The sequence below is a fragment of the Podarcis raffonei genome, chromosome 12 (assembly GCF_027172205.1).
Source record: "Podarcis raffonei isolate rPodRaf1 chromosome 12, rPodRaf1.pri, whole genome shotgun sequence".
NCBI classification, from domain to species: domain Eukaryota; kingdom Metazoa; phylum Chordata; class Lepidosauria; order Squamata; family Lacertidae; genus Podarcis; species Podarcis raffonei.
The window spans coordinates 38,499,626-38,527,435 of record NC_070613.1 but is presented as its reverse complement, the minus strand read 5'-3'; the positions used below and the strand labels follow the sequence as shown (position 1 = coordinate 38,527,435).

General features: G+C 42.5%; 1 protein-coding gene and 1 long non-coding RNA gene across 3 annotated transcripts in view; one reads left to right on the top strand and one right to left on the bottom strand.

Moving 5' to 3' along the window:
* PLCL2 (phospholipase C like 2) overlaps nt 1-27,810 on the bottom strand; it is a 137,024-nt gene that overhangs the window by 90,393 nt on the left and 18,821 nt on the right. Inside the window, exon 1 of one of the 2 annotated variants that reach the window (XM_053359266.1) lies at nt 9,827-9,894. The exons of the other annotated variant lie outside the window; for it this stretch is intronic. The gene's annotated coding sequence lies outside the window, so the exon portion shown is untranslated. Of the gene's footprint in view, nt 1-9,826; nt 9,895-27,810 lie in introns of those variants that run through there. 2 annotated transcript variants of the gene reach the window in all.
* On the top strand, nt 9,965-14,756 carry LOC128398322 (uncharacterized). Its single transcript, XR_008327089.1, has 2 exons — nt 9,965-10,123; nt 14,427-14,756. It is a non-coding gene; the product is annotated as an uncharacterized LOC128398322 (long non-coding RNA).

Below are 27,810 nucleotides of genomic sequence, written 5' to 3'. Positions count from 1 at the left end.
AGGCATCATGCAGACTAAAAATGTACCGCAATATTTTAAAATATGCTATGTTCAAAGAAGCCACTGTGCTACTCTGCTTTCCTCCTTTTGCTTTGATGCAGTCTTTCTGCTCTTACCTCAGCCAAGGAATATTATTAAAGGATTTCAAGGTGATATGTGCTCCTTAGTCACCAGCCTAGCAAAATCTGAACATATTACAAAGGGAAGCACAGCTACTCCACTTGAGGGGGAAATATACTAAGTAATAGGAAGACATTGTCTGCTGTTCATCCTACAAGCCTCAGTGCTAATAACAACTGTGTTTGGCGGGGCTTGTGTCCTTTTGCAGTGCAAGCACAGCTACATTTTGTACAATCAAAAATGACAAAAGGGACTATATGACATCTCAAGTCCCCACGTTTAAGAGCCACAAGATGACAGTTGATGCGACTAAGGCTGCAATCCGACATATATCCCATTGAACTCAGGAATAAACTACTTCTGAGTACAGATGGATAAGACTACACTGAACATCTCCTTCCTGAACCTTGCCATCACCACCATTGAAACTTTTCCTATTCCAGCAGCCATGATGACATTTTTCACTCTGCAAGAGCTCTTGCCCAGCAGCTTGTTCCTCTGGCCTTATTTCTCTTTCTATCCCCCTTCCCTTCCCACAGCTTCACCCACAATCTCCAGGGATATGTGAGTCTAGCAGACTGTCTGCCAGCAACACCCCTTCTTGTTCCTCTGGAATATGTTTGGGAGAGGGAAAGGGGAGTGATGATTGCAGGAAGCTGCTTATCATCAAATCAGGCTGTTGATTAATCTAGTCATATTGTCTATACTGACTGAGGGCTGTTCTCTAGGGTTTCAGTCACGGTGCCAGGAACCAAAGCAGGAACCTTTTGCAGGCACCACTGAGCTAAGCATGATGCTCTTGCAACACATATGTATACAATAGCAGCAGCTTTTATTCTGTTTTTTATTCATTTGATTCCACTGCCCAGAATACAGATGTGGTTCACTAGGCATCTCATGCAGCTAATATTTTCTCTGGAGGAAACTCTGGAAGCAGCTATCTGGAGTCAAGGAATTGGCATTCTAGGCTGCCAAGATTAAAAGAGTCAAGACAAAGAAAAAAACAAAATGTATTTTTTATCCCCATCGAGGTAAAAATGACAGTAAATTTATATCAGAAAGGACATTTTTCCGCTTATGTAACAACTTGCTCTTTGCACAGGCCAATGCTAATTTGAGGCATCTGTAATGTGTTATCTGAAATGTGCACTGGAAATATATGAAAATCAGCAGAACAGCAATGTATCATTGCTCACAATTTTAAGCAGGGTCATCAATACAGCCAAGAGGCACTTGGATGACAAACATCTGCGTTTTCAGCACTATTATCTTATTGATCGCCCTCAACTCTTAAATGCAAGATGTAGGGTTGTGAACAGGCTTCTGCTTTTGCCCTCCCCCATCCCCCTCACCCTTTGTGCACATGCTGCTCATCTGAGCACATTCAAAGCCATTCATTTCCATGTTGGAAATTATGTAAAGTAGTAAACATGCAGAAGCACTCTTCTGTGGTTATATGAAAATAGCACCCATGATTGTTATTGGTTGTGGAAATACTCTCTAATGAACTATACAGGTACTTATATTGCTACTTTGGTAAACTCTCTGAATAGAGATGACTGTACCATTGGTTTATTAATATGCTATTTGAAAGGGAGCATCAATGCTCAGATGCAGTCAATCATCCAGGGTGCATGTGCAGCAATTTCTCCTCTGCTGGAGCTCACACAAGATCCTCTCTAGCATAGATGTTGGGAAGCCTTCCGTGAACAATGTGAGGAAGATTTTAGAAGATACAGTTGAGCTGCAGTCCATAACAATACTAAAATAGATATTGCATTATTTTTTTAAGATGTCTCTTTCATTCTCTTGCAACATCTCATTCCTTCTGCACATTAGAAAAAGATTCAGGAGCACCAGTAGGAAGATTAGTCATGAATGATGCTGCCAAAAATAACGGAGAGACAGCCAGGAAACACCAGGAGCACAGGCTAGATCATCAGTGTTCAAATTATTCCTGCCTCCCAGTATAACTAGCCTGTGGTTTCCAATAGCTATATTTCAATATAGTTTCACCTCATTATAGTTTACAGCCAGTGCTGTATGCGCCTGTTCCAAGATTCATAGGGTTCATCTACAGTGGAGCTTAATGTGGGTTTGAAACTGCTTCTAACACTAATTATTTGTTTTTGCAGTGTCCACGTGACATTCTCCTGATCCAAGTGGCAGTCCTCACTTTCCCACTGGTAAATTAGGATTCTCCTGATTTGTGGATAATCTGATAAGGAAAGAAAATCCAGTATAAACTTGCATGTTACCTGACGGCGGAGGTACTGAAGCGCATTGTATGGGTGAGCTTTTTTCCATGTGTGATGATGTTTTTCAGTTTTTCGCTGAGAAATATTTCTTCCTAAATTGCTTGTAAGAAGTCAAATGTTGTGTTACAGCTCTCGGTGTTACAGAAAATGTGATCAAATCACTTGGTAGTATTTAACGCTGTTGATTTGCCACAGATAGAAGTTGCCTGTGCTCAGATGTTTCTAATCTTTCCATCAAATGCTTCAAGAGAGTGTGAACTTTGTGTAAACGAAAGTGAAGGAATTGCAAAACCAACCTAACAAACCTAAATAGGCTAAGGCTCAAACTATAAATAGGAACCACTGGGCGAACAAAGAACTTAATCTGAAAGTCCCACAATAAGAGCAATAATATTGGCTCAGGTCAACTAGGGGCATGAATCTGTTTAAAATCATGCATCTAGCATGATACAGATGTTCACAATGTAAATATGAACGTGCATTATTCTAGGATGTTTCCATGATTATTTCCCTACCTATGCAGTACTAGTAGAGACTGTTTGCACTAGCGGAGTCTGTCAGTAATGTAATTCTGTAATTTAGCAAAAAGAAACATCAGCTCTTTCTTTAGCACAGTAGGATATGATGGCTCTTCTATCAATTTCCATCCAGTTCTTTTCAGAAATTCTCATTAGGGCTGTTACTGGCACTTCAATTCTGTTTTCCTGTTCTTTCCCTTTGGCTCAGTGCCAATGTTATATTCCCTGCTATTCAGATGTTCTGTTTGATTAAAGGTAAAGGTAAAGGTACCCCTGCCCGTACGGGCCAGTCTTGACAGACTCTGGGGTTGTGCGCCCATCTCACTCAAGAGGCCGGGGGCCAGCGCTGTCCAGAGACACTTCCAGGTCACGTGGCCAGCGTGACAAAGCTGCATCTGGCAAGCCAGCGCAGCACACGGAAACGCCGTTTACCTTCCCGCCAGTAAGCGGTCCCTATTTATCTACTTGCACCCGGGGGTGCTTTCGAACTGCTAGGTTGGCAGGCGCTGGGACCGAGCAGCGGGAGCGCACCCCGCCACGGGGATTCGAACCGCCAACCTTTCGATCGGCAAGCCCTAGGCGCTGAGGCTTTTACCCACAGCGCCACCCGCGTCCCTCTGTTTGATTACACCTGGCCAAGTAGTACTAACTGCTCGTCCCAATCTCTGATCCTTGAGATCAATCCATTACGTGCTGACCATGCAAGAACCCAAATACTTGAGGAGACCCTAAGCGTAGCTATGTTTGTTGAGTCAATATTGAAAGAGAGGAGAATTCTTTTGTTTAAAACATAGACATCAGATGGAGCCCTTGCGGAGCAGAAAAGTCAGTAAATATCAAGAATGTTTAACCAGATGTGAGAGAAGCGGCACAGTAACAACTTTCAAAACTAATACAATCAGAAACCATTTTCACAACTGGAAATTTAGGCTTAACTTTTCTACCCGCTTTCCTGTTTTATCGTCATCTTTTTATTTCTACGCCACCTTTCTATAGTTAAAACCATGCTCATGGTGGCTTACAACATGAAAATGAATACATAATTACAAACATAGCAAAAGTAGTCAAATAATAAAACACATGAAAAAGTACACAACCAAACTGAAGAACTTCCACATAAATAATATCTAAAAAATAATCACAAAAATTTAATATCAATAACAGCAACACAACCCCCTAAACCAGTGCTTTCCAAACTGTGTGTTGCGACACGTTACTCTGTTGGCTGCAGTGTGTAGGTGTGTTGCACAAACGCTTCCCACGCTCCTCCCGGAGCCCGAAAGGGGTTAGTTTAATCTCTGGTTTGTGGGCAAAACTGAATTACTGTGTCATGAAATGCTGCATGTCTAAAAGGTGTGTCACCAACATAAAAAGTTTGGAAAGCTCTGCCCAAACAATACCCCAGCCCAATAATCTGTTCAACAACTTCAACTTTTGTAGCGGGAGTCAGTCAGCCTTGACCTCCCAAGCCAGATGTCAAAAAGACCAGCAAGACAAGGGGCAGGTCTTCCAGGACTCACAGCCAAGATGGCTATGTATGACTGAATTGGAATTACATAAGGCTGTAGCCCTATTTAGCCATGCTGACAAGCCCCCGTCCTCTTCTCAGCATATCATGGTCTCCGTCTTTACAGCTGTCCTTAGGTTAAAGCAGAGAATCTCTTGTACTTGTGAAGGCTCTATCCCGCTCCCTGCCCTGGTGATTTGTAACTCTGATTATGTAGAGTTCGCCATTGTGCATACATAATATATAATAATAATATTATTTATTATATTATATATTTATTATTTTGCCAAATGCATAAAGCTGAATGCTAAATGTGCTTAAGTTGCAGGCTTACTGCATGTGCACAATAAAGAGCTCTAGTTGTGTTTTGTTATAAGTAGGATTACTATGCCCCAACCCAGAGACTGCCACTTTTAAGAGCTCACACAGGTACCAATATTGTTTCCAAAGGTCTCCGCAGTCCTCACCCAATCTACTACACTGCCTGCTGCAGTCACCATGCCCATAAGTGTGGCACACAATGTGCAGATGGTGGTGTTTTCCTCAACGTGCTCTACCTATGGTGAAAGCTAGCTGCCAATAATATTGTTAGCTTTGGATAATTGACTTTATAGCAATTAATCCTTTAGAGCAGCCTTCCCCCAAGCTGGAGCTCTCCAGATTGTGGACTCCAGTTCCCATTATCCCCATCTAGCATGGATGACAGTCAGGGATGATGGGAGTTGTAATCCAAAACATGTAGATGGCCCCGATTGGAGAAAACTGGTTTAAAGGGAGAAAAAGAGGTAAAGTGGAAGTAGGGGTTGGGAAATGTTATCTGTATAAACCAATACACTTTTCAATAGAAAGTTTTTAACAAAACAAAATGGAGGAAGGGAAAGGCTGTTGCATACTGTTGTAAACCACATCCATAGGATTATCCAACACATGGGCACCAGAATGCAGTGAACACACAATGGAAAGTTGTGAAATTAAAGGCCTCTGTGGCACTTGTCCACAATCAACTTCTGGTGTGTACACACATTAACCAAAAGTTTAACACTGCTGAAGACCAAGGAGCCACATTTTGGTCACAGGTTGCCTCTTCCCTCAGAGCTGCGTGGGTCAAAAGCTGGAGGGGCGGGCCCTTAGGTGGGGGACCTCAGGCTTTGCCTCTCTGTCTATAGGAACTCACCCCAGACCACATCCATCACTAGCCCTGCTCCACATATTGCTTGAGTGCTTTTGCCCGGCTGGAATTTGTCCTTGAAACTGCACTGGTGTTTCTTGCTTACCTGGTCAGAGGATGGAGATCTAGGTGTAGAAATCTCCAGCTTTGTGCGGCTGGAATGTAGCTCACTGTAGAAAGGTATGAGTCACATCTGTTGCTCCACCTACCACTAGCTTGCAGTCTTTGGACGTCTGCCCATGAAGGAATGCAGCCTTGAGGCTCAACAAGGTTCCCCACCCCTCCTTTAACAGAAGGCACTACTGACCAAGCCTGCTAATATTCCTCAGAACCTGACACAGGATTGCTCCTTCTAAAGAGATATCCTCAGTCTGTTTCCTCAGGATTCAGCAGAATCTCACTTCTCTCTATATTTGTTTACTTTGTTCTGCTGAGTAATCACCCACAAAGGCATATGGGTGATCTTCGGCCACCACTTCTTTAAGAAATTCAACACCGGCTGCCAGTTTTGCTTCCAAGCATACTCCAAAGTGCTGATTTTAACCTTTAAAGATCTAACTGGATTGGGACCATGATCCCTGAAGGCACTACTCCCTAACAAACTTAACATAAATTAAGTCCTTCAGAATGAGGCCTCTCTGTGCCCTCCTGATCCTTAGATATTAGTAGGGTGCCTTCCAGAGAGTGTTTGGAATTTGCTGTGTTTAGAATCCCCTCTCCTAGTTTTGCCTAACTTCGTCATTAACATCTTGTTCACCTGTGCTTTTCACACTGTGTGGTTTTACTCCTGCTGTTACTAATTTATTGATTTCGGGCAGCTTTTTTTAGATGGTATTTGCACTGTTGATTTTCATTTCTATCAGCCACCTTGAGCACTATTTTTAGGGGAAAGGCAGGGTAGAAATGTCCTAAATAAATCAATCAATATCTGGCACATAGTTCATCTCTTAGTTCCTGCTCTGCACTAGTCACCATCGTGTACTTGGCTGCCTAGATATCAGATTAGTTTCTCTATTTTTTCCCTTCTATACAACGAAGCATTACACCAGGAGTAGCTAACATGGGGCCCTCCAGATGTTGTGGACGACAACTCCTATCATCCTCAGCCAGCATGGCGAATGGTTAGGGATGGGAGTTCTAGTCCACAACATCTGGCGGCAACTAGATTGGTTACCCTTAAAATACTTCAATTTCTCACTGACTCCACATCCTTAAAATAACAGTTTTTATTAAGTGTTACTGGGTTAACACTTAGTCCTGTTACAAGAAATCCCAATGGGAACAAATTTACGCCTAATGCAAATGGTGACAAAAAGTGGTTCAGGTTTCTGTAAGTGTCCTGTTTCCCTACCCTCAGTTATATTAATACAGGGGTCGGCAACCTAAGGCCCATGGGCCTGTAGCGGCCCACGAGGCTTGTCTAACAGGCTCATGGCGCCCCCTGCCGCCCGCTCTTACCAACATGGCACGGGGACTGACATCCGGGTTGATAGTACCTGTGCGCATGCGCACGGGTACTCCTCTGACCCGGATGTGCACCAGAAAAAGCATGTGCTCTTGCGTGGGGGACGGAGAAGCGCCCATGAGAATGCGCACACGCTATTTCTAGCACTCTTCCAGGTCGCAGGAGCGCCGGAAATAGCGTGCGCACGTGCACGGGCGCTCCTCTGACCTGGAAGAGCTTGCGTGCGCACACGTTCTGGCCCATCCTCTGAGGACGAAGCGTCGATCAGCCCATCCTCTGATAAGGTTGCCGACCTCTGTATTAATGCCTTCAGCTTGGGTGGAGGAAGAGGACTTCAGTCATGAACATGTCACAAGGGGAAACGGTTAAATACGCCCTTTCCCTGTTGCTATCCTCAATAAATTCACAGCCCTACTCAATAGCTGCTTTGAAGCTTTAGAAAAGGCATTCAAGGATCTAAACCCAGATCTCCTGCCTAATGGGAAATCTGGCACTCACACAATAGGAAGGAGACTAGTTAGACCAGTCTCCTGAAGCAGCAAAGTCCAGCATCAATCATATTGGCCTTATCTGCGCATCAGGGTACACTATTGTTAATTGCTCTTTTTCGGTCTGTTCTGCTCCACTCCACTACCAGTGAGAGCAAATAAACTACATTCACTGTGGGTTCTCAGCAAGCTATGCTCTGTAGCTAAGATTATTTCTTAGCGTTCTGATGATGGCATATTGGAGCAAAATGTGCTACATTCCCTGGTTCATGGAACGTGAAGCCAGGGGTTGTGGTCTTACGCCCAATCCTCAGCATTTCCTCACATATCCTCCTGACAAAGTATTTACCTTGTATGATGTGAAAGGTTCTGGGCGTGGGAGCTTCCTTTGGAATAGTGGAGAAGAGTGAAGAAGAATTTCCAGTTACCTAGCAACTGTTTATCCAGTGTGTTCTAGTTGTTATGCAAATGGAATGCCACTTAAGAATTACTGTAAATTAAATGGCATTTTTAATTATTCTCATTATTAACCACAACAGAAATGGGGGCGGGGGTGGTGGAGAGTGGTGTCTTTTCAAGTAATCTAAACTTAAAAGATCTAAGGAGAAGAAGAAAAAGTACCTTAGATGTTGGATGAGGGGCACTAAGTGCTACCAGTTACACAACTTCAAGCACTTACCTTGCAAAGAGCTAAAGTTGATGATAAAATGATGGGGTTCTCTTGTTTAGAAAAATTCAGTCCTCAGAAAGCTTGCCTGTTGGCAGAGGGAAAAGTCTGACAACAGATAACTCGGAGGACCGTGATGGGGCCAAATCTCCATCCAGAATGCTACCTCGTGCAACACAGCAAGGGTGTTTGCCGCCAAAGTGGTTATCATTTTGGCAGCAGTCTTTCTTGTCATTAGGAGGTTTCGAGGTGTGCAGAGGAAGGCAATGATAAAGGGTCTGGAAACCAAGCCTTATGAGGAATAGTTGAAGGAATTGGGTATGTTTAGCCTGGGTAACAGGAGACTGAGAGGAGCTATGATAGCCATCTTCAAATATCTAAAGGGCTGTCACATGGAACTTCCTGTTCCGATTGTCTGAAATCAAATTGGTAATCCAATGGAAGAAAATCAAGGTGGATGTGCTTAGAGAGAATAGCAACAAGAAGAAGACATAGATAGAATTTAGTTGTTGGATCTTGAAAGATTGACATTTCCCTTTGTTTGTAGAACAAAAAGTGCAATAGGATCTGCCTAGTCGCTAATCAAAATTTTAGAACAGTGTCTAAATATCTGTAAAGTCCCTGTGGACTAAATGAATGACTAGTTATCAAATATCAGAAAGCCTGGTTCAAGTGACATTGGCCACTCAACAACTAAAACTTCTTTCTCCAATACATTTGAGTTGCATGTTCTTCCTTAGTCAAATTATTGTCATAAAATGTGTCAACAGTTGTGTGTTTTTTTAATATTCCCAAACTTCTTGCTTTTTTCAGAGGCAGACAGAAAAACCTATTGCGTTTTGAGGGTGGAGGAAAATACAGTAACTGCCTACTTCTGCCAGGAAGTACGGAGGAGTAGCAAATAATAGAAAATTAATTAATCACATGTTTGTATCTTATACTCAGAAACACAAAGTTGGCTTTTAGCATGTCAGACCATTGATCATAGCTCGGAACCTTTTGCATGAAAAACATGAACTCTAACCACTCCTCCAATTTTATCAAAATAATTCTTCTTATTCCTGCTGCTTTAATAATGGTATACTATGTAACATACACATCAAGTAAGACAAAAATGATTTAAAAATAATTATTACCATTTATTGCCAACCTTTTACCCACAAGGTACCAGAGTGGCTTGCAACAATCAAAACACAGTATTAAAAATTAGTCTTCCTGCTGCTAAGAGTAATACTATTTTATTTCTTGCTTTCAGAAAGGGCATTCTATTACCCCCTGAGCAGATCATGTTCTGATCACAAAGTATTTCTGCAACTCAACAATAGTGGTGATGAAAAATATGCCCTCACTCCTCTACACAGAAGCTATTATATTTCAAAAGCAACTCAGTTCTCATGTTTACAGACTGTCTTGACCGAAGACCACAGCACAAGTATTGTGTTGTTCCACAAAAACAAGCCCTCACCTTTTCCTCCCCATTTCTAAATAAGAAAGATTTGAAACTCACAGGATTTGACATAGCAAGCTTTGCTACAAAACCTTAGCCATTTTGCAAGACAGGTGAGGTTCCCCTTTATGAACCATCATCAATAACCTGGACCACACTGTGCTGTGCCAGAACCAATCCAAACCTACCTTAAATGAAATGTCAGACTGCCTTTCTTCTGCTGCTCAGAGTGTTTTCTGCTAAGCTTTCTCTTTCTCTTTCTTCCTCTTGCCAGTCCTCTCCCCACCCCCAGGTTGCTAGGCAACCAAATGATATGGCTGTGCATGCATGTCCAGCAATAACGAACACTGTGTGATAATTTTTTATTTGATTTCTTAGATGGAAAACAGGGGAATATCCTGGCAAAGTTTCACCTCCTAATGAGTAAGTTTCAGAAAGTTTAAGCTTCCAAATACACACCAACCAAGCCACAGAACTTTTAGACGGTGGCACACCTAAAATTACCAGCCTACTGTTATATAACCTTCATTGTTGCATTGAATGTTCCATGGACATTTCTTTGCTTATTTTAACTGCATGACAAACTCTTACCTGCTGAAATTTCTTCTTCTACACAGCTATTAAAGTTGCAGATACCCTGGTTTCTATTGGACCTGGGCACACTCTCTGCTCCACCTTCTGTATTTGGGAAGGTGACCTTTTAAATACTAATAGGCAACATCCAGTCCACCCAAGCTTGAGCATTTGTAAGACTGCAACCCTATGCATGCTTGTTTGGAAATAGGCCCAAGTTAAACACAGTGAGATTTACTTCCAAATAGCCAAGCACAGGATTAAACTAAGCATCCCATTTGTTTTAACAGCAGAGGTGCAAAGCACTAGCCTGAGCATTTACTATGTTTTACAAAGGTTCCTTCCCATTGCCTCCAAGTGTCCCTGTTTTCCAGGGACCGTCCTGGAATTATGAAAGTCATCCTGGCTTCTGATTTGATCCCAGAATGTCCCTATATTTCCCGCCAGCGCCGAGCTTGGGGAGGTGGATGAGCTACCGTTTGTCCCTGCAGCTATGAAGGAGCACCTCATTGCATCTGTAATCAATAATATTGTGGCCATTTCGATCCCAAGCTGGTGTCATGTCACTTTTGCTACTTCTGCATCCCAGTGGCCCCCAGCCCACTGCACATGGGCCTGCAAATTTGTGTGGCTGTGTGCATGTCTCTGTGGGGGTGGGGGTGGAAGGATGTGTGTACTTGAGTGTGAGCCTGCACATGCAAATCTTTGGGACCCTAACCAACTGCCCCTCCCTGTATTCAGCACCCTCAAATGGCTTAACCCTAATTCTACAACAGGAAATGTAAATCTACATTTCGTATTGTACACTGGTATCTGCAGTGGATATATAATTTGTAGTGTGAACGTTAAAATTGTAATGTAATCTTGTCTTTTATTGGCTTGCAAAACGTCAGGATTATATTTCACAGCGTGGTGATAAAGAATTCTGTGACATCACACACACACACACACACACACACACACACAAGTTCCTCTGCTCCTTTCCTCAGCAATTGAGAAATCACTTCATCTCTGTGATGAAATTTCTCCCTCTTCCACCCCCATCCCAGACAACCAATCTGTTAAAGTGGATGGCTACAGTGCCCTCCTTTGACCTAACAATGACTTAACAGATTGAGGGCTTTTTTATTTTATCAGGCTCCTCCACTAGGGGCTAGGTTATATTCAGAAAGATCTGCTTGCAGCTCTGACCCTATGTAATCTCTCTAAATATTTGTAGACTATATATCTGACAGTCCACTGTTAAAGCCAAATGGCTTTTCCCATTAATACAAATTATTACATTTAAAATAAACAGGAGACAGCTAATCCAGCATCTGATTTCTCTATTCATATGAACTTATGAAATGGCCACACTGAATCAGACCATGATCTTTCCAACGCAGTATTGTCTTTCAAGCAAGTGTCTTTCCAAGCTGTGATGAGACTTGGAAAGCACATCTTACATCACTAAGCTACATTCATGAACTGGATACTTTGCTTTGTTAATGGTGTTTCACAGGCCAACCTGGGTCTTTGGCTTAATAATAACAATAGAGAGTTCCATCTGGCAGCAGGAGGAAACTAATGGTGGGGGGAAGTGCAATGAAATCTCAAACCTCTTAAGTTCCCACTCTCCAATTCTCAAACATAGTGCAGTTTTACAGCCCGGAACACATGGATTCCTTGCGTATTTTTAGCCAATAATGTGTCAACCTTAACATTCTGGCTGGTACTGTAGATCCTTACCCAAACGTGATATTGCTTGCAACACCATGCAGTTGGCAGTAATACACAAAAGGGTCAAGTCAAGTCATAGAGAATCATGTACCAGCAGGCAGCGTTCCCCCTATGTCCCTCTGCTAATAATGTGTTACTACACTGGAGCTGTAGAACAAGGATGCAAGCATCTTCTAATGAGAAAATTCTTTAAAAATCATCTTTTGTAATGGCTGAGATGACTGGCAGAATTCGAGACCAGGGAGAAGAGTTGGTGGAAGAAGATTGGAGGAAATTTAAAATTTATTTACAGAAGTATTGTAAAATGTATGAATGCTGATGACATTGAAATAAAATGAAGGGGTTCTAGTAATAAGAGATAAAAATTTGAAATTTGGGAGGTAAAATATATAAGGATAAAGTAGTAGGATACGAATTTGCTGAACTAATTGTTAAAAAGGGATATTAAAAAGGGAGGCGTGAGGAAGTCAGGAAAATAAGTTAATTGAAGATGAATAATTAGAAAAGAGTGATTTGTGTTTTTCTTATTCTATTTTTTGTGTGTTGATTGTTCTTTTTTTCTCTTGTTAAATGTTTGTATTTTATGTATTGTGAAAGTTTGTATTGTTGTGTTTTATATTTTTGTGTGTGTTCTTATTGTCCTATTTTTCTACTGTTAAATTAATAAAATATTTTTTTTTTAAATCATCTTTTGTAGAGGTTCACAACCTGGTGAAGGCATAGCTTGTGTACCTTTTCACTGATAGCACAAAAATGTATTATGTGTGGAAATTGTGTATTAACGTAACTGTACCTCACCAAAAACATGACATTCATGCAACCAAATTCCATATAGCTATCACAGTCCTGATCAATCGTCCTATAATCTCCCAAGAATTTGGAGAATTTAAGAAAAGCTCTGCTGGGTCAGTGATCCACCCAGTCCAGCACAGAATCCAGTTCTCATAGTGGCCAACCAGATGGGCCAACCATGGGAAACCTGCAAGCAGGACCTTGGCACAACAGTGCTCTTCTCACCTGCAATTCCCAGCTACTTGTATTCAGAAGCGTACAACCAGTAAAGGTAGAGCATAACCATTGTTGCTAGTAACCACTGTTTGGAGAACAGAAAATTGCTGTGGTCAACGGTCCCTGGCTTCTCTTGCATATGCTAGATCTTTGCATAGAAACGGCAGGCATAGATTTCGTGTATTTCAATAGAAGGGACACAAGATACCATCCTAGATCTGACTATTTGTCCCTCTATCCTAGTACAGCCTGCTCTGGCTGGCAGTAGCTCCAGAGTCTCAGTTGTCTTCCCCATCAGTTTTTAACTGGAAATGCCAGGGATATTCTGGGATCTTTGTGTACAAAGCAGACATTCTACCACCAAGCTATGCTCCCTCCACCCCTACTGGAAATGCCAGTGATAAGCTGGGATCTTTTCATTCCATGGCCTGAGGATACCTGAGGCTTCTTTTGTGTATTGCCCACTTCCTCAATCAATTAAAAGTTCCAGGGGAAGTACTACCCAAGTATGGTTTCCTTTGGAAGTGAAACCACTGGAGACTTCGTACATGGTAGTAATATTTCCTTTATTTACAAATATACAGAGTATTCACTAAGATAAGAAAAGAAGGCATCACATCTGCTATTCCATATCAAATTCCCAGCTGTAAGTTGGCTCCATCTATACACCTCTTCTGAAAAGGATAAACTTATCTCTTTCCCCTATACTTTTCTCTCACTTACACCCACACCCGCACCCCTTCCCTCTTCTTGTAGATAAGTATGTTTCACCTTCTTCAAACTCTGATGGCTGTCTCCTTCAAAACACTCAAAAGAGATCTGGCTGTCAGGATACTTTTTCCTAATCTGTTCTTTTAAAAATGACTAGAGTAGCAATTTACCTAACAAAACAAGAAAGAGGTTTATTGCATCTTAATGAGTAAGTAATATATTATGGCATCAGCTTTCCTGGATTACAGTCCACTCCATCATATGCATGAAGTGTTATCCTGGGTTACAGATGGAGGCGGGATTGTAAACAGTGGGAACTGTAATGCAGAAAATGCAGACAGCGACAATTACTTAATTAACAGTGGTCACATTGGTAAATCAATTAACAGATGTAATGTGATAAAAATCCTTTCTCCTAGTTCAGTTTTTGAGTGAAGCAGTTGATGAACTGTAATTGAGCAGTTTCACAATGCAACCTCCCACTGAAGTTCTTTTGTTCGCTTAGCCACTAATAATAGCCTTATCCTCCATGAATTTATCTAATCCTCACTACATCGTGTGGAAGCAAATTCCATAGTTTAGCTATGTGCTGTGTCAAGAAGCACTTCCTTTCATTTGTCTGGAATCCTCCAACATTCAACTTCATTGGATGCTAGAAGATACATTTTCACTCTTTTGCAACCACTCTGTCCCTTATTTCCATTTAAGAGTTAGGAAGCAGAACAGAGTCGGAAATGAAATTGTGCCCTAACCTATGCTGCTTTTTTCCTTTTATAGGACAAATTCAAGGGCAGGAAGTTGGTTGTTGATGGCTCTTACTCATAATAGCCAAAGATGGAACCATAATATTCAAAGGAAGCATACTTCTTACCTCAAGATACCAGGGACCAGCAGCAGAGGATGGGCTATCAGCATCGTATTCCATTCGTGGGGTTTTCAAATAGACTTTGAGAAATGCAATGTAGAAATAGATGGACCGTGGTCTAAGTCTCCCCACAGTTAGGGAGGATTTCCTAACTATGCAGGGTATTTACTCTAGACTTGTACTTTTTTAAAAAAATCACAGGGCTCTGAGGTTCTAGCTAAATATATACACAAAAGGAGACCGTGTATGCTTGAAGTGTGACATTTTTTCTGATCACTGCTAACCAAGCAAAACTGAGACACAGAAGTGAATTGCAATCAAATGAAGAGCTGCTTAGATTATTATGAGGAAGCAGTCTGGTAGACCACTCCTGCGCATGTGATTGCAGGTCCATTTTTTGATGGCATCAATCAAATATTATTGTGAACTTCCAGCTGGGCTTCACACAATCATTAATGGCAGAGTTGAGTCAATAAGGTCATGAAAAAAACTCCTGTTGTGAAATGCTGTTATTCCTAAGCAAATATTTGGGTGGTGGACATCTAACGTTTGAAGGCTATATTTATTGCTTTTGCATTCTGCATAGGGAAAACAGGTTAGTCTCTACCTAAAAGAGTGGGCACAGATCTGACAGCAGAAATGGCAATATATTCAGAAACTAATAAGGTTTTCAACTTCCCAGCTTATTCTGCTACTGACTTTAAAGTGTCTGTACAAAGGGACTTCAAAGGGAGACTGCACTGGGAAAGTGCTCAATTACAATTCATTAAGAGGTTCATTGCTGCTATCTGTGAACTGAATAGGGTAAAAGGGTTTTTGTTACACCACCAGTGTTAATTGGCTTACTAATCCCAGTATATCTGCATTAGCAACAATAGCTGTTTTGTGAATGACCACTGTTAATCACATAATTATGGAAATTTACCTACCAAACCACCTAATTTAACTTGCACCTTTGTTAATATAAAAAAACACACAGTTTGTCTTTATTCTTGTTTTCTACCTACCAAGGAATCTGTGTGTTTCACCTAAGGTTGGAGAGAGATTTGGGTAACAGCAGCTTCTTCCATTTCCAGAGATGGGAAAAGTTGTGTATTCCACCTTCCCAAAAGGCTTTGGTGTGGCCAAAGACCCGCAAAGCACCTATAACACATCATTTGAATGTCTGCTACATTCCCCCTTCTTAAGACTATTACAAGATACAGACTCATGGCTTTGCCACCAGCTAATTCCCCCACCCTCCTTCTCTCCCCATTTGCTTGGTTTATCATCTAGCCTGATGAAGCGTTCTGGAAAACTCAAAAGCTTGCGCACTGTTTTGTTGCATTTATGCTTGTTCCCTTTCCTTGTGAACTCGCTATTTATAATCCCCTCCACTGACTATATAACTGTGGCAGTGTAGTATAGTATAGTGGCTAGTGTACTGGACTAGGACTGGGGAGACCCAGGTTCAGATCCCCACTCAGCCATGAACTCACTAGGTTACCTTGGGCCAGTCATGCTCTGTTGGCTGAACTTCACATGGTTGTTGTGAGGATAAAAATGGGGAAGGCGAGAACTGTGTGTGCCAGCCTTGAGCTGCTTGGAGGAAAGGCAGCATAAAAATGTAAACAAACACATAGTGCATCAGATGAAGTGGACTGCAGACCTTGAAAACTCATGTTACAATAAATGTGTCTTTAAGATGACAGAATAACAGTTTTTGCTGCAACAAATTAAGACAGTTACCCTCTGCAAATGACTGTTTCCTGTTTTTTTTTAAATGCTTCAGAACCAAGGATGTATATTTTTAGTGCACTCGGGACATAGAAGCCAATGATGTCCCAACACAGAAAGCTTTTAACCTGCACAGTAGAAATGAATGCAGAGTCCACCTGTGAGTTGGACATGTGTGTTACAACCCACATACGGTATGTAAAGGTGCAATACAGGCCAGCAGATAACCTGACACATGGACAAGCTTATGTGGGGCAATGTGGTCCTTTTGTTACCCAGCTCCCAATCTCTATAGGGCTTTCATCATCAAGCCCATTGCTTTGAGTTCAGAAATGAAATGGCAGCCAGTGCAGCTGTTTTAAAACCAGGGAGATAGTTTCCATTGCCTGGTCCCAATTTGTAGCCCAGCAGTTACACCATTTTGGAGTAACAACAGCTTCCAAGCACTCTTCAAAGGTAGTCCTGCCTATAGCAGAGTTGCAGCAATCTGATCTGAAGGTTACCAGATACTTATGACCAGGCTGCTTCTGTCCAGGAGGGGTCGCATTTGGCACACCAGCACCATCTGGTGGAATCTGCTCTATGCTGCGGGTGCCACTTGGGCCTCTAGTATCGTAAGTGAAATATGTTTAACTGTTGTTTGCCCCATAAAACACAGCTACTGTGCTTCCTGTTACTTGCTGGGGACAGTGGTTATGCAAATGTTGCAGGACCCTATTGGATAGTGCCTATGACATCACTGGCAGGCATGTCATTAATCCCTCCTTTGTCCTATTCACACAATCTTGAACTGCTTGTTTATTTTAACTTCTCCACTTCCTCAAACTCTATGCAGCTGCATATGGTACTAAAAACAGAGCTTCCCTCTTGCGTTAGGCTACCCTGTGTGGTGCAGTTAATTCCATTTTATGAGGGTAGAGGTCACATGGCAAGCAGGTGCTACGAGGAGAACATAGAAGGTTGTGTCTGGCTGGAAGTTGGCAACCCTACAGTGTAAGGATTTTTGTTTTTAGAAAACAGGAGCTGAGTCAGTCTTGAGAGTGTTGCTTTTCAATTTCTTGCACTTAAGCAAAAAATGATGGAGATCATGCCACACAGCAGGTTGTCAAATCCTTTATCACACCACCTGAGGCCTCAGAAGACAAGTCTTCAATACATCCTTGCTGCCAGAACTATAGCTGATCTTTAGAAATCCGGCAACCATCTACCACATTTATCACTTTTTATTCTCTTTCCTATATAGATGAGATAAAATTTGTAAGAAATGTTCAAGCAGTTGGTAGAGATAAGCAACAGGAAAATTTATTGAGCTAAGTGATGACCTAAGCATCTTTTCAGTGCTGGAACACACATTTCTCTTGAGAGGGAGTGTGTGTGTGTTTGTGTGTGTGTGTGTGTGTGTGTGTGTATTTAAAGAAAGCCACATCTGTACAGATATTCCCCTGGCAATAGCCTATGCCCTGTTTACCTTCCCCATGTTACCTGTGCTCTGGATATTGTATTGTTATCTTTGAAATAGTGTTTGGCTGTCAATGACTATGATAAAAGACATTGGGTGATAATCAATGTAAGTTTTACTCAGAGCAGACCCATTGAAATTCATGAGCATGACTAAATTTCAATGTGTCTACTCTGATTAAAATTTAATTGAATACCATCCTCAACAAATGCATTTGGAAAAAAAAATTCCTTCCAGTAGTACCTTAGAGACCAACTAAGTTTGTTTATTGGTATGAGCTTCCGTGTGAATGCACACTTCTTCAGATACACTGAAACAGAAGTTAGAGGGTGTTGTTGTTGTTGTTTAGTCGTTTAGTCATGTCCGACTCTTCGTGACCCCATGGACCAGAGCACGCCAGGCACTCCTGTCTTCCACTGCCTCCCGCAGTTTGGTCAGACTCATGTTTGTGGCTTCGAGAACACTGTCCAACCATCTCGTCCTCTGTCGTCCCCTTCTCCTTGTGCCCTCCATCTTTCCCAACATCAGGGTCTTTTCCAGGGAGTCTTCTCTTCTCATGAGGTGGCCAAAGTATTGGAGCCTCAGCTTCATGATCTGTCCTTCCAGTGAACACTCAGGGCTGATTTCCTTAAGAATGGATGTGTTTGATCTTCTTGCAGTCCATGGAACTCTCAAGAGTCTCCTCCAGCACCATAATTCAAAAGCATCAATTCTTCGGCGATCAGCCTTCTTTATGGTCCAGCTCTCACTTCCATACATCACTACTGGGAAAACCATGGCAAGGTAAGTTAGAGGGTGGGGAGGGGTTTTATTGAGAAGGGTGGTGGGAATGGGTGATTGGCTGATAGGTGTGGTAAACCTGTTGACGACTGTTAACGACTGCAATTGGTCTTACAGGAAAAAGCAAGGGGTGAGATGGCTAAAAATAGCTGTATCATGTATAATGAGGTAAGAATCCAATGTCTCTATTCATACCAGGTCTCTCCATGGTTTTAAGTTTGGTAATAAGTTGCAATTCAGCAACTTCTCTTTCCAGTCTATTTCTGAAATTCTTTTGTAAGAAGATAGCTACTTTGAGATCTTGTATAGAATGTCCTGGGAGATTGAAGTGTTCTCCTACTGGTTTCTCTGTCTTGTGATTCCCGATATCAGATTTCTGTCCATTTATCCTTTGGCGTAGGGTTTGGCTTGTTTGTCCAATATAGAGGGCTGAAGGGCACTGTTGGCATTTGATGGCATACAGAATGTTAGAAGATGAGCAATTAAATAGTCCTGAGATGGTATGTTTGATATTGTTCGGGCCAGTAATGGTGTTGTCCGGGTGTATGTGGCAGCAAAGTTGGCATCTGGGTTTATTGCAGGCTCTGGTACCAGTGTCCATGTTAAGTCTGGTTGTTGTATTATTGTGGGTGAGGAGTTGTTTAAGATTGGGTGGCTGTCTGTAGGCAATGAAAGGTCTTCCTCCCAGAGCTTGAGAAAGAGAACTGTCATTGTCTAGGAGAGGTTGTAGATCTCTGATGATGCGTTGAACTGTTTTAACTTGGGAGCTGTATATGATTACTAGTGGTGTTCTGTTATTTTCTTTTTTGGGTCTGTCTTGCAGCAGTCTGGCTCTGTTGACTGGGTATTCGTCTGGCTCTGTTGATCTGTTGTTTAACTTCTTCAGGTGGATATTTTGGTTCTTAAAAGGTTTGCTGTAGATCTCTTAGGTGAGAGTCTCTGTCTGTAGAGTTGGAACAGATGCGGCTGTAACGTAGGGCCTGGCTATATACAATGGATTGTTTGGGATGGTAGCTAGAAGTATGTAGAGGAAGGCATGCTTGGCAAATTCACACCGTGATCAACTCCTGCCCGGGAACCAATGTCCCCCCTGTGGAAGGACATGCAGGTTCAGAATTGGCCTCCACAGTCACTTACGGACTCATGGTTAAAACCGTGTTTATGGAAGACAGTCTTACTCAGCTACAAGTGATCGCCAAAGAAGAAGAAGAAAAACAAGATACAGACTCATGGCTTTGCCACCAGCTAACTCCCCCACCCCCCTTCTCTCCCTATTTACTTGGTTTATCATCTAGCCTAATGAAGCATTCTGGAGAACTCAAAAGCTTGTTCCCTTTCCCTGTGAACTTGCTATTTATAACTCCCTCCACCAACTACGTAACTGTGGCAGGGTAGTGTAGTGGCTATATGATCTGAATATACAGATATACATCTGTTTCATCTGAGCTATAACAGAAAAAGATAATTTGCCTAATTTAGCAAGTTTTGGTCGTTCCTATTGTTAAATAATTAGGGGTCAGAATCTCTTACTGCAAATCATCCAGCAACCTAGGAGATCAAGATCTGTCCTCTGCTGTCCTAGGCAAAGCACCAAGAACAGTGTAGTGAGTGCTGTAATTGAGAGACACATTCCTGCAGTAAATGGAAGGGATAGGGATGGGGTTATAGAGATGATCCCTGGAAGAACAAAGGCTCTGAACATCAGGGAGGAAGGTGAATGCTCCATAATGATTGCATGGCGAGGCCCAGGCCAAAGCCCGCAGGAGAACCGGCCCAGATCCAACAAAGGGGACAAATGGAGGTCACTCTCCCAGCCACTCCTCAGTTTAAATGGCAAGTGGCCACGTCCCCCAGCTAACCCGATGGTCAGCAGGGGGCGTGATGCGGCTAGGTGTCCTATTGACATGGGCAGCATCCCTCTGCCCACCCCCGGTCACTGGGAGGTCCCGGAACTCCTCCCACAATGCAGCCACCCGGAAAAGGGGAGCTGTCCTCCAAGAACCTTTCTGAAAAGACTGCCACAGAGAAAGGAACTGTATGGTAAAGACTCACATTAGGGTGATATGCTGGGAACATCTAATCTTTGGAACATTTATCATAAATGACAGTTAGGCTAATGTTTTTGAGTGTTTGTTGTTGCTTCTAGTTGGGAGGAAAAGGGAGATGCAGTGATTGCTGGCATTTAGAGACACTTCATTAATTTAGAGGTTATCTCTAGCGAAAGAGCCAGTCGCAAGAGGAGCTCCAATGTAAGTTGTTTGTATATCTATTGGGCAATGAAATGTTATATTAACTTCTTCATGTGAGTAAACCCCTAAGCAGAACATTTCAGCACAGGCAGGAATTCTTGTTTTCTACATATGCAACCACATTTGCAGGTCCACCCGCCCATGAGGCAAGGTGAGGAGAGTAAAGTGCCAGCCTATAGCACAGCATCTTGGAGCCTTAAGTGTGTAAATACTTCCCCAGTTATTTTACTCATATTAGTCTAATTGAAATCAATTAGGTGAATCACTACAAGAAAAACAGCTCCTACAGCTATCTATCTGCTGGATTAAGCTCTCAGGTACATTCTAATAAAAGCCACTGACTATATGAGTCACCAGTAGGAGCACTAAAAGGTTTGATATGGAAAATAGTAAGAAGATGGGGTAGAGTGGTCTGCCTCTCTTGGGAATATCTGAATACATGGCAGGGTAGAAATTCATTCATCGAGCCAGTTAGAACCTGCCATAAGCAGAGAATTTCTCCAGCCTTTCTACTGCAATTAGGAAGTTTTCAGGAATGTCTTATTTGCTCTTTCACTATTACAGGTGGTGAACCTCTGGTCCGTTGGCCAGATTTGACATGTCAGGCTTCTTCATTTGACCCACAAGGCTGCTTTCCCCAAAGCATGCCTACCTGCTTAACACCCAATTTTCCAGAGTTCTAAAAAATCTACTACAGATGTAAAAGGCCCCTTGCTGGAGATGTTCATCTGAAGAAGCTAGCATTTCTGCACCATTCACATAGCAGATGAGAGCTATGGGAAATCTAAATTTCTGAGTAAAAGGTGCCCATGGCTGAAAGCAGCTGAACCTTCCCCTACCTTACCTTGCCACTCTGTCCTTTACTTCCCAATCTGGCTCCCAACATTGCAGCTAGGCTAGGAGTTGATAGTTGCACAGAAGAGGGACTTTTAACCAGTGCAGACAGCACCATCTGTCTATTAGGGATACAGCGGTACCTCGGGTTACATACGCTTCAGGTTACATATGCTTCAGGTTACAGACTCCGCTAACCCAGAAATAGTACCTCGGGTTAAGAACTTTGCTTCACGATGAGAACAGAAATCGTGCTCCGGCGGCACAGCAGCAGCGGGAGGCCCCATTAGCTAAAGTGGTGTTTCAGGTTAAGAACAGTTTCAGGTTAAGAACAGACCTCCAGAACGAATTAAGTACTTAACCCGAGGTACCACTGTACTGAAATCTCATCCTTGTTTGCATCTGGTCCCCCTAGGGAACATCCTCAGAGCAGGAGCCCTGACTCTCCCCACCTATGAACTGGAGCTAGACAGGCAACAGTTTTCAGATGAGGGGAGGCTTTGTCAACTCTAGTTTCTTTTAATGGGGGAGCTGTGTGTGTGTGTGCAGTCTTCTGGAGACCATGGCAGTGCGGCCAACCTAATATCAACCAACATGAAGCTGTATATAAAGCAACCCTTTACATCTTAAATGATGTTCTGGATAGAGAGGAGGATGTTACAGCACCACCAATGGAGGGGCAAGAAGCAGCTGTGTTGCCACCAATGGGGGGAAGAGCAGTGATAAGGACGTAATGTTTCGCAATCAACAGCTGCCTATGCCCCATGGTGCTGCTGGGTCTTTAATCTTTATTTTATGATTTGTTTCTTCCATTCTATGCCCTTTGGACCCTGCAAACTCATTTATAGAAAATCAGTACGATCAAAATGAAAAAACAAACATTAGGAGCAAATAAAGCCAAGCACATGCAGGATTCTGGCCAAATCACACCCATTCCATTTGGCTGGGAAGCTTAGCTTACTGATGAATGCCACTTTACATTATTTCAGTGTAATAGCAGGGAAAGGTGAGAATGCAAGAATTAACTGGGAGTGAGAGAGCCTACGGGGAGATAAATTCACCAAATGAAATGTGGTTTTTGTACCCACATTGGTCACTGTTGTGTACAGTGTTGAGAACAAGTGCCTTGCTTTTTCTTTTACCAAGGCTGTGTCAAGGCATTGCTTGGTCTCTTGACTGTGTTAGAAATGAAGCCACTGGACTGGAAGTCACTGAATATGGCTTTTCCTAATTTTTCTTCTCACAGATTATCAAATCTTGATGTTTTGAGTCAGAAGTATGTCAGACTCTAGGAAAGGATAGAGGGGGTTGACTGACCAAGAACTGAACTAACTTTTGAATGGAGGCCTACATTGTTTCCAGCATCTGTGTGGCCAACATTACAATAATCTACATTCTTTATTATTTAATCAATCAACCTGTATACTGAACACACACACTGTTCCCAGTGATGCATTTATAATCTGTGTTCACGTTATCCAAAATACATGCCACCGGTACTGTGTTATACTACTGTCTGATGTATTGTTTCTCAACCCAGCCTCCCACTGATTAGAGTCCTTAAGCCTTTCCTAATTCATGTCTAGCCAAGGTGTGAACACCTTTGCATAGGGTAAATACATCCCCGTCTATGACCCCTGGTGTGTATACAACAGAAATGAACTGATGCCCTGCTGATGTGAACAGCTGTTGGGGGGGTCAGCTGTGAAAGGGGGAGCAAATTCACCGCACTGGTAACATGAACATCCCTCTTTAGACAAAATACAGGTCACATAGAAACCATAATTCTAGGCTTGATCAGGACTGCGGGGTCATGACAAGGAACTGTTGGAAGATGGGGGACATAGTAACAGCTATCCAGTAAATAACTCATGTTTCAGCATAATGGAAATGTTGATTACCATGCCAGTGATAGACATCAGGTGCATCACTCACTGTTGCTGCCAATTGTGTTAACTTGATACATCCCACAGAAAGACAAATCCTAATTTCAGAGGGCAGTGTGCAATGTGAAGGGGGAGTCTATGTTTCTGCATTCTTTAAGATTAGATAAAAACAGCTTTGTTTCACTATTCTGCAGCACCCCTCTTAAATTATTATTTAAAGCAGAGAAGTGACATACACAAACCTAACATACCAAGTACCCACATTTTGAGATGTAAGATTAACTGGAATGCAGATTCCTATCTCAAGTTATGGTTTTGAAAAATAAGCCTCATCTTGGGAATTTGCTTCTGCCTAGCTCTTTATTTTGCTTGCTTTCTGCTGAAATATGCAAACTGGGCATGGGAATTGTTCATGAAACTGATCTAGTGTTCCAAGCGGGATCCTTTATCATTGGACAGTAGAACTACAATCTCTCAACCACCCCAAGTAAAACCTACAGAGGTTAAAAGTGCAGAGGCTATTGGGGAAGGATCATAGCTCAGTGGTTGTGCACTGGCTTTGCATGAAAAAAATCTCAGCTCCAAACCTGGCATTCAGAAGATATCAGCTTCAATCCCTGGCATTCTAGGTGGGGCTGAAATCCTGAAGAGCGACTGCCAGTCAGTGTAGGCAATACTGTGCTAGACGGACCAATGGTCCGATTAGGTATAAGGCAGCTTCCTGTGTGAATCAAATTGTTTAGTACCTGTTAGAGTCTTGCCATGTTCATGCTTATACAGCCCTGTCTCCAGGGGGTGTAGAGCTGGGGCAAATAACACTATGTACCCTCTTCCATTGCTCCCACATCCTCCTATCTGCACTGTCCTTCCAATGGTAGTGGCAGTGGCAGTTCCTTCCCACCTACTATTCATTGCTTTGGCAGCAACCTTGCTGGTGAGGTCCTCTATTTCCACATCCTCCCTCCCAGGCTCCCTCTAGAAAGGGATGGTTTGAGAGAGCCTTGTCAAATGGGAGGGAGGCAACAGGGCTGCCAGCCATGGCCACCAGTACCAGCAACAGTGTGCCCCACAGAACAGGGTCCAAGGCTTATTCACCTCCATGAAGATAGCCCTAGGCCTCTGTAGCCAAAATGACCCATGGAGAAGAGTGAGGAATCAGCAAACTTCCATTAACCCCCAAGAACACAATATATATACTGGGGGTAAATAACTACCCCCCAACTCCCATATCAACTTGAGTCAAATGACTCCCCCCAAAGAATCCTTGGAACTGCCGTTTGTTAAGTGAGGGGTAAGCTACATTTCCTAGGATTCTCTGGGGTAAGTAATGTGCTTTAAATATATGGTGTGTATGAAGCACTGAGAGAGAGAAAACTGACAACTGAATATGAGGGAACGATAGAATTTAGAAGGTGGAACAGGAGGACGGACACACACACACACACACTAGGGGGAACCATTGCCTGGATGTCACTTCCTGGTTTATACTGAGAAACTATGTCGCAAGGGACAGAAATGAGAGCCACCCACACCTATCAATGGAGAAACCCAATATTTTAATGCAGCTGGAGGTGGACACCCTTGTGCCCAACTGCCCCTCCCCCTGAGGTTTCCAACTTTTTCTAACTCAGATTTTATTTAGTATCATTTAAAACAAAAACAATCTTGCCAATCCAAATTCCAGACAACGCAGCTAACTGTCCTCAAATAGCAGGTTGGAAGGGGCTGTTGCTTGGATAGACTTGGAAGCTGCTTAGAAGTAGTTTATGACGGTCCTGCAGTATAGTCCATGAAGGCTTGCATGAACCCTGTCATGTTGTCCAGAGGTATTGGACCCTATTTATTGCAGGTTGGACTGAAGTTGAGAGAAGTTGGGTTTACAACAACCCTGCAGGGTTATCTACTGTGTTTATCCCCGCCACTGTAGGCTGGGCTGAGAGAGTAGTATACAACAACCCTGCAATGTCTTCTTCTATACCTTTACCTCATGTAGGAGTGCTGTGCTGAGTGTAGCTTACAGATGCCCAGCAGCATGGTCCACTTAAATTGCTACTTCAGACACACTTCCTGGGCAAATCAAGCACTTAATTGCATGGGGTAGCCTCTTGAGCAGAGACTCCTTCCTCTGATGCTAAATTTTGTTTTCTCAACATCCTCATCCAAAGGCTGAGTTAACCAATACAGACATGCTCTACTGCTCAGTTCTGCTCAGGTAATGGACACAGTCCTGCTCTACTCATATCTGCAATGGTGCTATCTAAAACTCTTGCTTATGTGACCTGGAGGCCACCTCAGAAGCCTCCTTTGGATTATGTCCATACCTTTTATGGCAAATGGAATTAGAATCACTGCACAAATAAAGGTCATAAAGATCAGTGGCAAACCTTCTAAATTAGCTGGAGATCAAAGTAATGAGCTCATAAATGATGTCGTAAGTCATAAAAGATCACAAAACAACTCCAGAGCTACAAATATACTATAAACATAACAACACACTCACACTCACAATGCACTCTAGTCTGAGCACACTTCATGCCTAAAAGGCACTGTACTATAGTAAGAAAGCACATTCACACAGAGGTAGCGGCAACCTGTTGCTCAAAGTGACATAAAATCTGTCCTAATCTGAATGTTTAAAGTATTAAAACTTTATACTTCTTACATGCATGTTATATAATGTCAACTACACAGGTCTGTTACTTTTTTTTTTGAATCAAGAAATGTAAAAGTAAAGATAAAAGGACCCCTGGACAGTTAAGTCCAGTCAAAGGTGACTATGGGGTGCGATGCTCATCTTGCTTTTAGGCCAAGAGAGCCGGCGTTTGTCCACAGACAGTTTTCTGGGTGTTGTGGCCAGCATGACTAAACCACTTCTGGCGCAACGGAACACCATGACGGAAACCAGAGCACACAGAAACGTCATTTACCTTTCCACCACAGCGGTACCTATTTATCTACTTGCACTGACATACTTTCAAACTGCTAGGCTGGTAGAAACAGGGAGAGAGCAACGGGAGCTCACCCCATCACACGGATTTGAACCACTGACCTTCCAACCGGCAACCCCAAGAGGCTCTTTTACTTTTAGGAATCAAGAAAACTCAGTTGTCAAATCTGGTGGGTGACATCATTTGTGCATTACTTCAGGAGAGGGAAGACTTCAAGTTTTTCAGATCAAATTTGTGTTTTTTTTCCTATAACGCCAAGATCTACTAGAGCCATGGACAAAAGACATGCAGTTAGAATTAAAGAATACAGTGTCTCTGAGCCTAGGAATTTGTTGTTGGTACCATAAATGAATTTAACACAGAGTATTTTCACATTAAAGTCCACTTCTCTTGAATTTTCTCCATTTCAGCTTCCTAATTTGGATAGGAAAATTTTGTTGTCGCTACCATCAAGTAAGGAGGAGCCAAAAGCACTTGCTGTTTACTGTACATCACTCATGGCTACACCAGTAGATCTTGATCTATTTTCTCCCACACATCCCTGCTCTACACAACAGGCGAACTTGTAAACACGGATGGTATGAAAGCAGATTAAAACAACAACCTTGAACTTACTGTAGAAACAGCCTGGCAATTACTCATTTTCCCCATCCCATGACCTTTTTCCTTCATGCATCCAGCTGCAGAAAGGATAAAATGTTAAGAGCCCTGAAAGATACCCAACACCATCCACTGTATCATTCTGACACTGAAGTGATCCTCTCGAGACCGATTATTCTGTCATCAGAGCCAGTTGCATAGGACAGAACAGCAAGCTGAGTTGGTCCAGTGAGTTGAGCCCCTTATCTTGCAGCCCTCAGTGTGCTAATGGCAATGGATCAGTAATACATGTTAAAGACTGGTAACAGTCGTGGGGGAGCTGAAGAGTTAAATTCCAGGAAATGGTTTTTTGTTTTCATCACAGTAGCTGAAGACTGGCATGTTTTATGGGGAAGGAGTCTCTTAACATTCTGCTTAAAATAGAAACCATTTCAACGAGGGGGTTTAGCTCTTTAGTTACTATTTCCGCTTATGAATCTATTTTGAGGAACCCAGTAATCTGAAACTCCATGTGGGGGAATGCACTGATATAAGAGAAGGCAGCAAGGCTGGGGGTTAAATGAGTTTTAGATCATGCTAGTAGAAGCAGCAACTGCTTCATTTCTTCCCTTGCTAGCCCCTGAGAGGGGCACCTGCTCAAAAAAGGGGGCGACTCCTTGTGCAGTTTTTCAAGGAGAATTTCTTTTGATGGAGTAAAAAAGCCTGTCTGCTGCTTGCTGGCTCTGGCTCTGTTACAGGGCCCAAGGTCAGGGCAGCTAGTAAGGAACTGAAAGAGGCCTCTGGTTAATTTGAACAGTCCAAAACAGGAATTGGAAAGAAAACTG